The following is a 9769-nucleotide window of genomic DNA, read 5'->3' as shown; positions in this document are numbered from 1 at the left end:
ACAACAGGATCACAGTCCTGGAGGGAACTACAACCACTGATCTTCAGATGTTACCAAATATTAAATGTAGAACTAATTCTAGAGGGCCTGTTAAATCCTATCTGAACCACACTGATTTATGCTGACCTTCAACTGGGATAAGCTCCCTTGGCTGGAGGCATTAAATGCAGCGGATTTTTTGATTCAGCGCGGAGAATATTGTATTCGCCGAAGAGAAAGAAAGACCCACACGACTGCTCATGTCAGCCTCTGCCGAGCGCAATCCGACTACATGGCAGGCCTCGGTGCCTAAGCATCCTGTTCCTGGGAGGTATGTTGACAGTACAAGATCCCTGTAACGCGAGCGTGGTATCTGAACGCGGCCAGATTCATGACAGCCAACACGGGCGATACAAGAGCGGGCCTTCAGTCCATGTAAGCAAGAGATCAAGTGCCCCTAATCTAATATCATATGAAACGTGGTAATTCGATCAAGATGTTGCAGCGGAGTCCGATGGTGCAGCAGCTGCTCTGATTGCAACCATGAGGTCTGAGCTCAGCGATCGGGACAATCTCCCGTTCAGCTCCTATTAACTTGTCCGTCGCTCCGGCCAAGCAATCCTTTGACAGCATCTGGGCTGGAAAACTCTGTGGATGTATTCTCGAGTCAGTTGTGACTAGCCACTCTAATTCAATTATGGAAAAACCATTTCAAAACCCGATATTTGAAGAGGAAAAATAGGAGGTTATGCACGTCGTAAAAACGCACATTTCACCTGGTGTATCTTGGCCCGACATGTTTCAAAAAAGGCCAAAAAATATTGCTACTGGAGGAAAAATTATAACCTCTTGTATGGTGTATGTAGGGAGGATTATATCAAGATTTGTTTTTTTGCTCTGTCTCTCTGCAAAGTCCACATACACAGTAGTTTCCACCTCCAATAACTAACCCCGAGCTGCAAACAGAAATGCTCTTGCTCGAGGGTGGAGTAGGCTAAGGATGGAGAGAAAACATGATTTGTATGTGGATGTCCAGCGTTTGAACATTTTGATGGATGAGCAGCTAGAGAGCACAGGGCCTATCCCTATTAGACAGCGGAGGCTGCCAGGACGGAGGGATGCGTGGGCATGTCCTCCCTGGTAAGTGATCAGGTGTTTGACTCCGTCTGGGAGGAAGGAAGTCCTTATTAATGTTAAGGAGAGGGCCGAGTCCGAGCAACCTCAGGCATGCCTGCCCACACACACACCGAACACACACACACACACACACACACACACACACAAACTGAACACATTCACACATCCACAGACACACATATACATACTACACATACACACACATATAAACTGTACACGTTAACACACACACAGACATAGACACACACACATACACATAATACAAATACACACCAAACACACACACACATACACTCATATAAACTGTACACATTAACACACACGCAGACACACAGACATAGATGTACCGTACTACACACACACACACACACACACATACATACGCACAAACTGTACACATTCACACACGCGCAGACACACAAACATATACACACTACATACACAGTACACACAATGGACACACACGCACACACCATACAAACTGAACATCCACACACATAAATACACACACAAAGTGATGACATGCACACATATGCAGACACACGTTACCCGTGCACTCTCTCACACACACACACACACACACACACACACAGAGCTTGCCATGCAGATAGCGCGGGCCTGCTGTCGCTGTGTGTGTGTGTGTGTGTGTGTGTGTTGCTGTGCGTGGCACATTGCTGTGAGCGCCGGCCGAGTGCGAGGTGTGCCCTTACAGGAAGAGCCCTGATTAGGAACAGATATCTACAGCTGCAAAAGTGTAGGATAAACCTGCGGGCGACTCTTAGCTCCCTTCGCTCTGCTGACTTTGTTTTTCCTCTTCCAGGCACTTGGCTCCTTCCAATTAGCTTGATAATCTTCGTGTCTTCGTAACTGGTCTGACCGCCATCTGCTGGGCTCGCCGGGCCGGGCCGGGCCGGCCGGAGGGGGGGGTGGGGATGGGGGGGGAATCCCCTACGCTGGAGGAAACAGAAAGAGAGGAAAAAAAACAAAACCATGAAACGAACAGATCGCACCTACACAACCACTTTAGTCCCGCCATTAACACTGAACTTTAAAGGTCTGCAACACCCACCCCCCCCCTCCCCGCCGCCGCCGCCACCCCGCCCCTCCCTCCCTCCCTGTCATCCATGTGCACCACCACCAGGTTCAGCTTTCCCGCGGGACAATGTAACGTAAACATATCCAGCATGTCTCAAAGTTTCCAAAGCCACCCACACAAGAGAGGGTGTGTGTCTGTGCACACGCGTGTGTGCGTGTGTGTGTGTGTGTGGAGGTGGAGGGGGTGGGGTGGGGTGGGGTGGGGGGCTCCACTAAGCCCGAATCAGTTCTACTTTATTTACAACTCGCTGAAAACAAACTTTTAAAAGCTGGTTCCCCGCTCCGCTCATATATTACAGGCAATGAAAGCGGAGCCTTATGTGACAGGGCTGTGAGAGCGTGGGCAGCACAAAAACAAACAGTTGTGAGCTCTGCCTTCCTTCCTCTGCTTTTTACAAGGCTGGGGTGAGGGGCGGCGGTGGGAGGGAGGGAGGGAAGGGGGGGGGGATGCAGATTGGAGAAATATGTTGGCTGTTGTGAGCAAATCCGCCTCATGGATTTAGACTGTTGGAAAACCACAGTCGGACAGAAAACAAGCCGCCTGGCGAGGCCCCGTGTTTGGATTACACTCAGTGTTGATTTATCTGCTGCCCAGAGTGTGTAATCGAACGTCTAATGGACTCACTGTTCATTAGTGAATTAACACGTTTGAACGTTTACATCATCAAGGCCAAGCATGTGTTTTTAATTTAAGAATGAACCCTAAAAAAATAGAAAAAAGCGAGAGAAGTTTTTTTTTCTTTCTTTCTTTCTTTTTTAATATATCGCAGTTTTGGGTCAGAGAGGGTGGAGATGTATTTTTCTAGATGGGGATCTTCTCTTGAAAACATTACAAAAATGACCAAGCAGGGCGCATCGACTGAAGATGAGCCCCTGAAACATCTAAAAGCAACAGCTCCTTCAGCCTCCTCAGAGGGTGGCGTGTGCCGGGTCCCCACGCTGCTGTAGTGGGCTGAGATGGATCAGCACCATGTGCGTGGTCGCCACGCCGCTGTAGTGGGCTTACATGGATCAGCACCGTGTGCGTGGTCGCCACGCCGCTGTAGTGGGCTGAGATGGATCAGCACCGTGTGCGTGGTCACCACACTGCTGTAGTGGGCTGAGATGGATCAGCACCGTGTGCATGGTCACCACGCTGCTGTAGTGGGCTTACATGGATCAGCACTGTGTGTGTGGTCACCACGCTGCTGTAGTGGGCTGAGATGGATCAGCACCGTGTGCGTGGTCACCACGCTGCTGTAGTGGGCTGAGATGGATCAGCACCATGTGCGTGGTCCCCATGCTGCTACAGTGGGCTGAGATGGATCAGCATTGTGTGCGTGGTCCCCATGCTGCTGTAGTGGGCTGAGATGGATCAGCACCGTGTGCGTGGTCACCACGCTGCTGTAGTGGGCTGAGATGGATCAGCATTGTGTACGTGGTCGCCACACTGCTGTAGTGGGCTGAGATGGATCAGCACCATGTGCGTGGTCACCACGCCGCTGTAGTGGGCTGAGATGGATCAGCACCGTGTGCGTGGTGGCCACACCGCTGTAGTGGGCTGAGACGGATCAGCACTGTGTGTGTGGTGGCCACACCGCTGTAGTGGGCTGAGATGGATCAGCACTGTGGTCTCCAGTGTCACGTCTGGGCTCTTCATCCGAGGACAGACGGTTTGGAGTCTTATGCTGGTTTCAGGTATTCTTTCCAGCGGTCATATTTGGTAGCTCCATGGTAAAACAACGGTGTTATTTGAAGTTGTGATGTGTTAAGAAAGCACTCAAAAAGTTTCTTGTTTTTTTTTGTAATTTCACGTGACACCAGAATCCAGGTTGACAAACCTGGATTCGAGACGTAAAGGGGAATCAAAAAGACTGATTCCCCTTTACGTCCAGCCTGTTCAGAATACTCTCACACTCGGGTTTGTTTTTCTCCAAACTTGAATTTAATTGGATTCATTTCACTGTTAGTTTTACCCACTTGGTATTCTGGATTTGCTCGTTTTCATTTACTTTCTAACCAAAATGTTTCCTTTATGTATTCACAACCTTTTTCTTTTTAAAGTTTCTATCTAAACATTAGGGTTTAAACTTCCAGATCCAAGCAGAACGTCCCTAAAGCATTTCAAGTATTTTTTTTTTTACTTTTATAATTTTGCTGTATCGGGACATCAGAATTAGAATCACAATCAGAACCAGAACCACAATCAACTGTATTGGCCAAGTGTGTCTATGCACACAAGGGATGTGACTCCAGTACTCTGCAGCTTCTAGCACTTGCAGACATCACTCCCACAAAAAAAAAAAAAGGGTGCATCCGGGTGGCGTGGCGGTCTATTCCATTGCATACCAACACAGGGATCGCTGGTTCGAATCCCCGTGTTACCTCCAGCTTGGTTGGGCGTCCCTACAGTGTGTGGATGGGAAGCTGGATGTGGGTATGTGTCCTCGTCGCTGCACTAGCACCTCCTCTGGTCAGTCGGGGTGCCTGTTCAGGGGGGGGAGGGGGAACTGGGGGGGGATAGCGTGATCTTCCCTCTAGCTACGTCCCCCTGGTGAAACTCCTCACTGTCAGGTGAAAAGAAGAGGCTGGTGACTCCACATGTATTGGAGGAGGCATGTGGTAGTCTGCAGCCCTCCCTGGATCGGCAGAGGGGGTGGAGCAGCGACCGGGACGGCTCAGAAGGAAAACAAAAAACAAAAACAAACAAACAAAACAACAAAAACAAAACAGAAGAAGTAAATGGAACAACTGGACATGTATGCACAACAGGTATGTCGCCACCATACAGAGTTGTGTTATGGCTGAATAATCATAAAGCTATGCCCATATATTATACATTACAACTTATATACTATATTGCCCGTACACTATACCCTACACCATGCCATGTCTGCCCATATACAATGCATATACATAGTATTTACAATCGTGTTGACATGGCGGCTGAAAGTACCAACATGTTTGTTCGGACAGAGACACAGACATGCACACAGATGAACGAAGGAAGACAGAAAAAAATGAATAATAATAAACACCACCCATCCTCCCAGCCTCCATGTTGGTCCACATTTTACAAGACTACATAGTGTGTGGCAGCATGTACGTATAGCATGCTATAGCTAGCATACATAGCCACATATGGCCAGCATCTTGGAGACTTCCAATACGCCCGCTGGATACAAAGTGACGAGAAGGTTGATTCCTGTACAACGGGAACCGTAGCCAGCCCATCACATGGTTTCCCGGTCATGCATAAGTTTAATTTATTATGATTATTATTATTATCATAAACTGTCTTAGTCGACTCTCAGAGGGAGTTTATTTTTTTTCCAGTTTAAGGAACGACATTCGATCGGTCTGCCAACAGCCATTTCTAGTATTTAAAAAAAAACAAAAACAACAACAACAAAGCAACTCATAAGTAGGTGTTTTGGGAAAATTACTTCAGAATATTCCTAATGGGCAGCAAGGTATTTATAGAGGATATGCACCCTTTTCCATTGTTTTTTTTTTTTAATCTTTATTGATTTACAAGTTTGCTGGTTTCCATGCTGCCGCATCGGGTCGGCGGGCCCCTCTCCCCCTCCGAGCCGCTTGAACGGCGGTCGCTGCTAAATCACACGGGACGTCCCCCCCCCCCCCGAGAAGACGGTTCACACGCAATTTCACGCGGCCTTCTGCGTTGACAGATATCCTCAAAAAACAAGGATGTGGCCCTCCGTAAAACGGCATGAGGTCATCGTCCGCCGCAATTTGACGATTTCAGCGGCTGGAAAACAAATTCAACAAAACGGAGAACAACTCCCTTCTTGGGTAAGTTACAGATGCGGCGATGCCTTTTATGAAACCGAGGCCGTAAACAAAACCAGACCCGGGAAAAGACCCGCTGTTGTGATAAAACACGACAAGTCCACGCGCCGCACATTAAAACGCGGCGACTACACGGCGCTAATGTGACTCGTTCCTGGCTGAATTTGGCCTCCCCGACCCCCCCCCCCCTCCGCCGCCCGGGGGACATGTCTCGACAACGCTATCTGGGGTCGTCGCAGCCTCCGAAACTACGGCCCCTCTGCACAAACCACATGTACATCTGCCCCCCCGCTCCAGCAAAACTTACTGACTGGGAGATTCTGGGCTGTTTCTGGTATGCAGACGTTTGCAAATGTTGCACAAGATGACGGAGTTTTCCGTAGAACGGTTTGATGGGAGTCAGCCAACATCGTCTCTGATCGGGAAGGAATCTCTTCTAACCCGTCACGTCTCCCCAATTAGGACGTGATAAATCAGTGTCGGCCAGCGTTTCGACACTCGTGAAAAGCAAGACACCACTTCCAGCGCCGTAGTTCGCGCAATTGTTGACCTCCTCCGCACAACCTTACTCTCCCCTGACGCCGACGGTTGCCTATTTCCCCCCCCCCCATCCTTCCTCTCGTCCTTCTTCCTCTTTTCTAAAACGACACGGCTAACGAACGCATTCACCACCACCACCACCTTACTGTAATCCCTTCCTATTCTCTCGGCGGCCCCCCCCCCACCCCCGATATCCCTTTTCAGGGTCACGGGGCTTTAGAAAGCACACAGTGCTCTCCAGTTTTTCTCGGGAGAAGCAGAAAACGGAGCGAGGTGAAAACCGAGGCCGGCGAGAGCCGGTGCCAGTCACTGTGCCCCGGTGAGCTCGAAGCGGGTGGCCTCTCCCGACGCGGGATAAAGCTGTCCAGAGGCCGCCTTCAGCATCCGCGTCTGTCTGCCAAGCGCTGCTCGCATGTCTCCCAGGGTACGCCGGGAGGACGAGACGGCTCAACAAGGCCGGTGCATTGAGTGCAGTCCATTTAAAATAACATATGAATAAATAAATAGGGGCCCTAAGTTCACTGTACAGTAATTGGTCAGGAAACCAACAGAGACAAGCTCATTTACAGTAAATGGATCAGCCTCAAGTCAGTGAAGTGCACTTGGCTCACACCGCGCATTATAACGATTTGGAAATTTCAACCGAGAGCTTTTTTCTTTTTCTTTCAGCGAGTAAATATTCAGTGAAATGTCTTATATTTAAATATTTTTTTTGAACATTTTTTTTCTCCGCTGGTAAAACAAACCTCTATCTGTGCGTTGCAGCACAAGTAAATATAGAATGCTGTTAAAAATAGCAACATTACAGAGGGCGCTTATGGATGATGTAAGAGCACATTAAGGTGGGTAAGGAAAACAAGGGAAGTCTGACAAATCCTGATAATATGAGTTCAGTCTCTGAATGTGGTCGTTTTCCTCAGGGTTCGCACACTGACACACACACACATACACACACACCTATACACACATTGGTGGTTAGTCTGGCCAACTTTGTTGACCAATTGGCTTAACTGTGGTTGCACGCTGTACGCAAAGCACTCATTAACGGTTTGAGCCCGCTCTTCGCTTGTGCAAACAAACAGACTCTGCCCCGTCATTACCGTAACACCACGTGTGTGTGGTCTTCTCAATCAGACGTCTATTGATTCTCCAATTTTCGCCGGGGCTAAGGCAATACCAAAATGGCAGGATTTGTCAAGTAAGCAAAGCAGACCTGCTGCATGTTTCAACGGTTCCTGCTGGCTGACACCAAACACCCCCCCGCCCCACCCCAACCCCCCCCCCAAACACACACACACACACACACACACACACACACACCACCACCACCACCACCCTCCCAACACTCAAATACTGTACAGTAGTTGCGGTGGCGGAGGCCTGTTCCACAGGCCATGCCATGGCATCCCCACAAGCCACAAAACATAAAACACCACAGTGGGTTTTTATGTTGTGTGTAAAATGCCATCATTACCCAAGAGCGCTTACCCCTCTCAACTAACTCTGCTCTCTCTTCCCTCAGACAGAGCTGTCTTTACATGGGCGAGCAGAGAGCGAGAGAGAGCGAGAGAGAGAGGGGGAATGAGTGAGGGGGAGGGGGGGGTCTGACTATGAGCTCTGCTGTGTGTGTGGCTTGGCAGTGGGGCAGAAGTTTATGGTAATGTCTTGGGTGATAGGTCAGGGGCAGGATGGTGGCAACCATAGGTGGTGGCTGTGTGGTGACTGTGTGGGGTTTCAGGCCCCGTCCAACTGGCCTGAGGTCTACCTCTGAGGTCAGGCAAGTGAGAGAGGGGCATCAGACACGGGGCAGTTTGTGGTTTTTGGGGGCAGGGTGGGGGTTGGGGGGGGCCCCCTCCCCAGAGCCCCGAGCACAGGCCAGTAAGACGCCCCGCTAACTGCATCTGCCAAGAGAGAGAGAGAGAGACGCTAATGTGGTGGCCACCTTCACAAGGCCGGGTCAGAGACTCCGGCTCTGAAGTTGTTTTTCAGCTTCTCGAAATCCCCCTGAATCGCATCGAGGGAGTGATCAACCGCATTTTTTTTGCCGTTTTTAACAGGAGAAAACCTATAGCGGAGGGGTTTTCTTTGCCGCAGCTCAGTCAGCCGTTGAATTGAAAAACTCAACTCACAGATTCAGATGAGAGCACGAGCCGTGCCAGGCAGGAATCATTTCATCTTAAAAATACATTTTACAGGCAAAATGTCCAATGGCAGATATTTCCTGTCTGAAAAAAAATAATTATTTAATATACCTGTTTCTCCAGACTGAGTCTGAACAACATGCTTTTGTCCCGGCAGGACCTCCCCGACTCACTGTCTCCAGGAGTTTGACATTTATGGCAGTATGAAAAAAAATGGAAGTTGTAAATAAGAGATCAGCCTCCAAGTGTTGCCATACGTGGATCATCGTATATCACGGAGCAAAAGCCAGCAAAAGCCAGATCTCGAAGCTACCCTCAGATCAAATAATGGAGTGACAGCGGAGGCCATGTTTTGCTAACCCTGAACAGGCATTAGGTAATACTGAGGATGTCGGCCTTTTCGGGGTGTTCAGAGAAATGACCCATTTTTGACATCCCCACCAAACCTGCACATTGTTCATTGTAGCCCCGAGTCTTGATTCACTGCGAGATTCCTAAAGTCAAAAACAGTTCATTATCGTTCGCATCTCAGACTGTGCAAGCAGGGGAATATCGAACAAGTAAAGTTTAAAATACATTTTAAGATGGGGGGGAGGGGGGAGAAAGACCATAAATGTTCAGTGTAGATTGTGTCCACAGTATCAGATTGACCCGTTTCTCATATCTGTGACTGATCAACGAGAAATGAGGCACCACTAGAAACCACCACACTAAAACAAACTATTTCATCAAGTATCAGCAGTTTATCAATAGAAAAGGGGACTTTTAAACAATGGGTTGTTACAGTTAACAATGAAGGCCATTTCCTTTTTGTAATGGGAATGGGAAATGTGTACATAATGGTGTCTTTATGGCTCTCTCTCTCTCTCTCTCTCTCTCTCACACACACACACACCTTGTCAGCCTATACTTGTGAGGACCCCCTCATTGACTACAATCATTCTCTAGCTCTTAACCGTAACCTTAGCCATCATAACTACTACATGTCTAACCTTAATCCTTACCCTAACCTCAACCTAATCCTAATTCTAACCTTAACCTAAACCCAAGTCCTAACCCTAAAATAGACCCTTTTCCTCATGGGG

The sequence above is a fragment of the Lampris incognitus genome, chromosome 6 (assembly GCF_029633865.1).
Source record: "Lampris incognitus isolate fLamInc1 chromosome 6, fLamInc1.hap2, whole genome shotgun sequence".
NCBI classification, from domain to species: domain Eukaryota; kingdom Metazoa; phylum Chordata; class Actinopteri; order Lampriformes; family Lampridae; genus Lampris; species Lampris incognitus.
Note: the sequence above shows the minus strand (reverse complement) of the source record.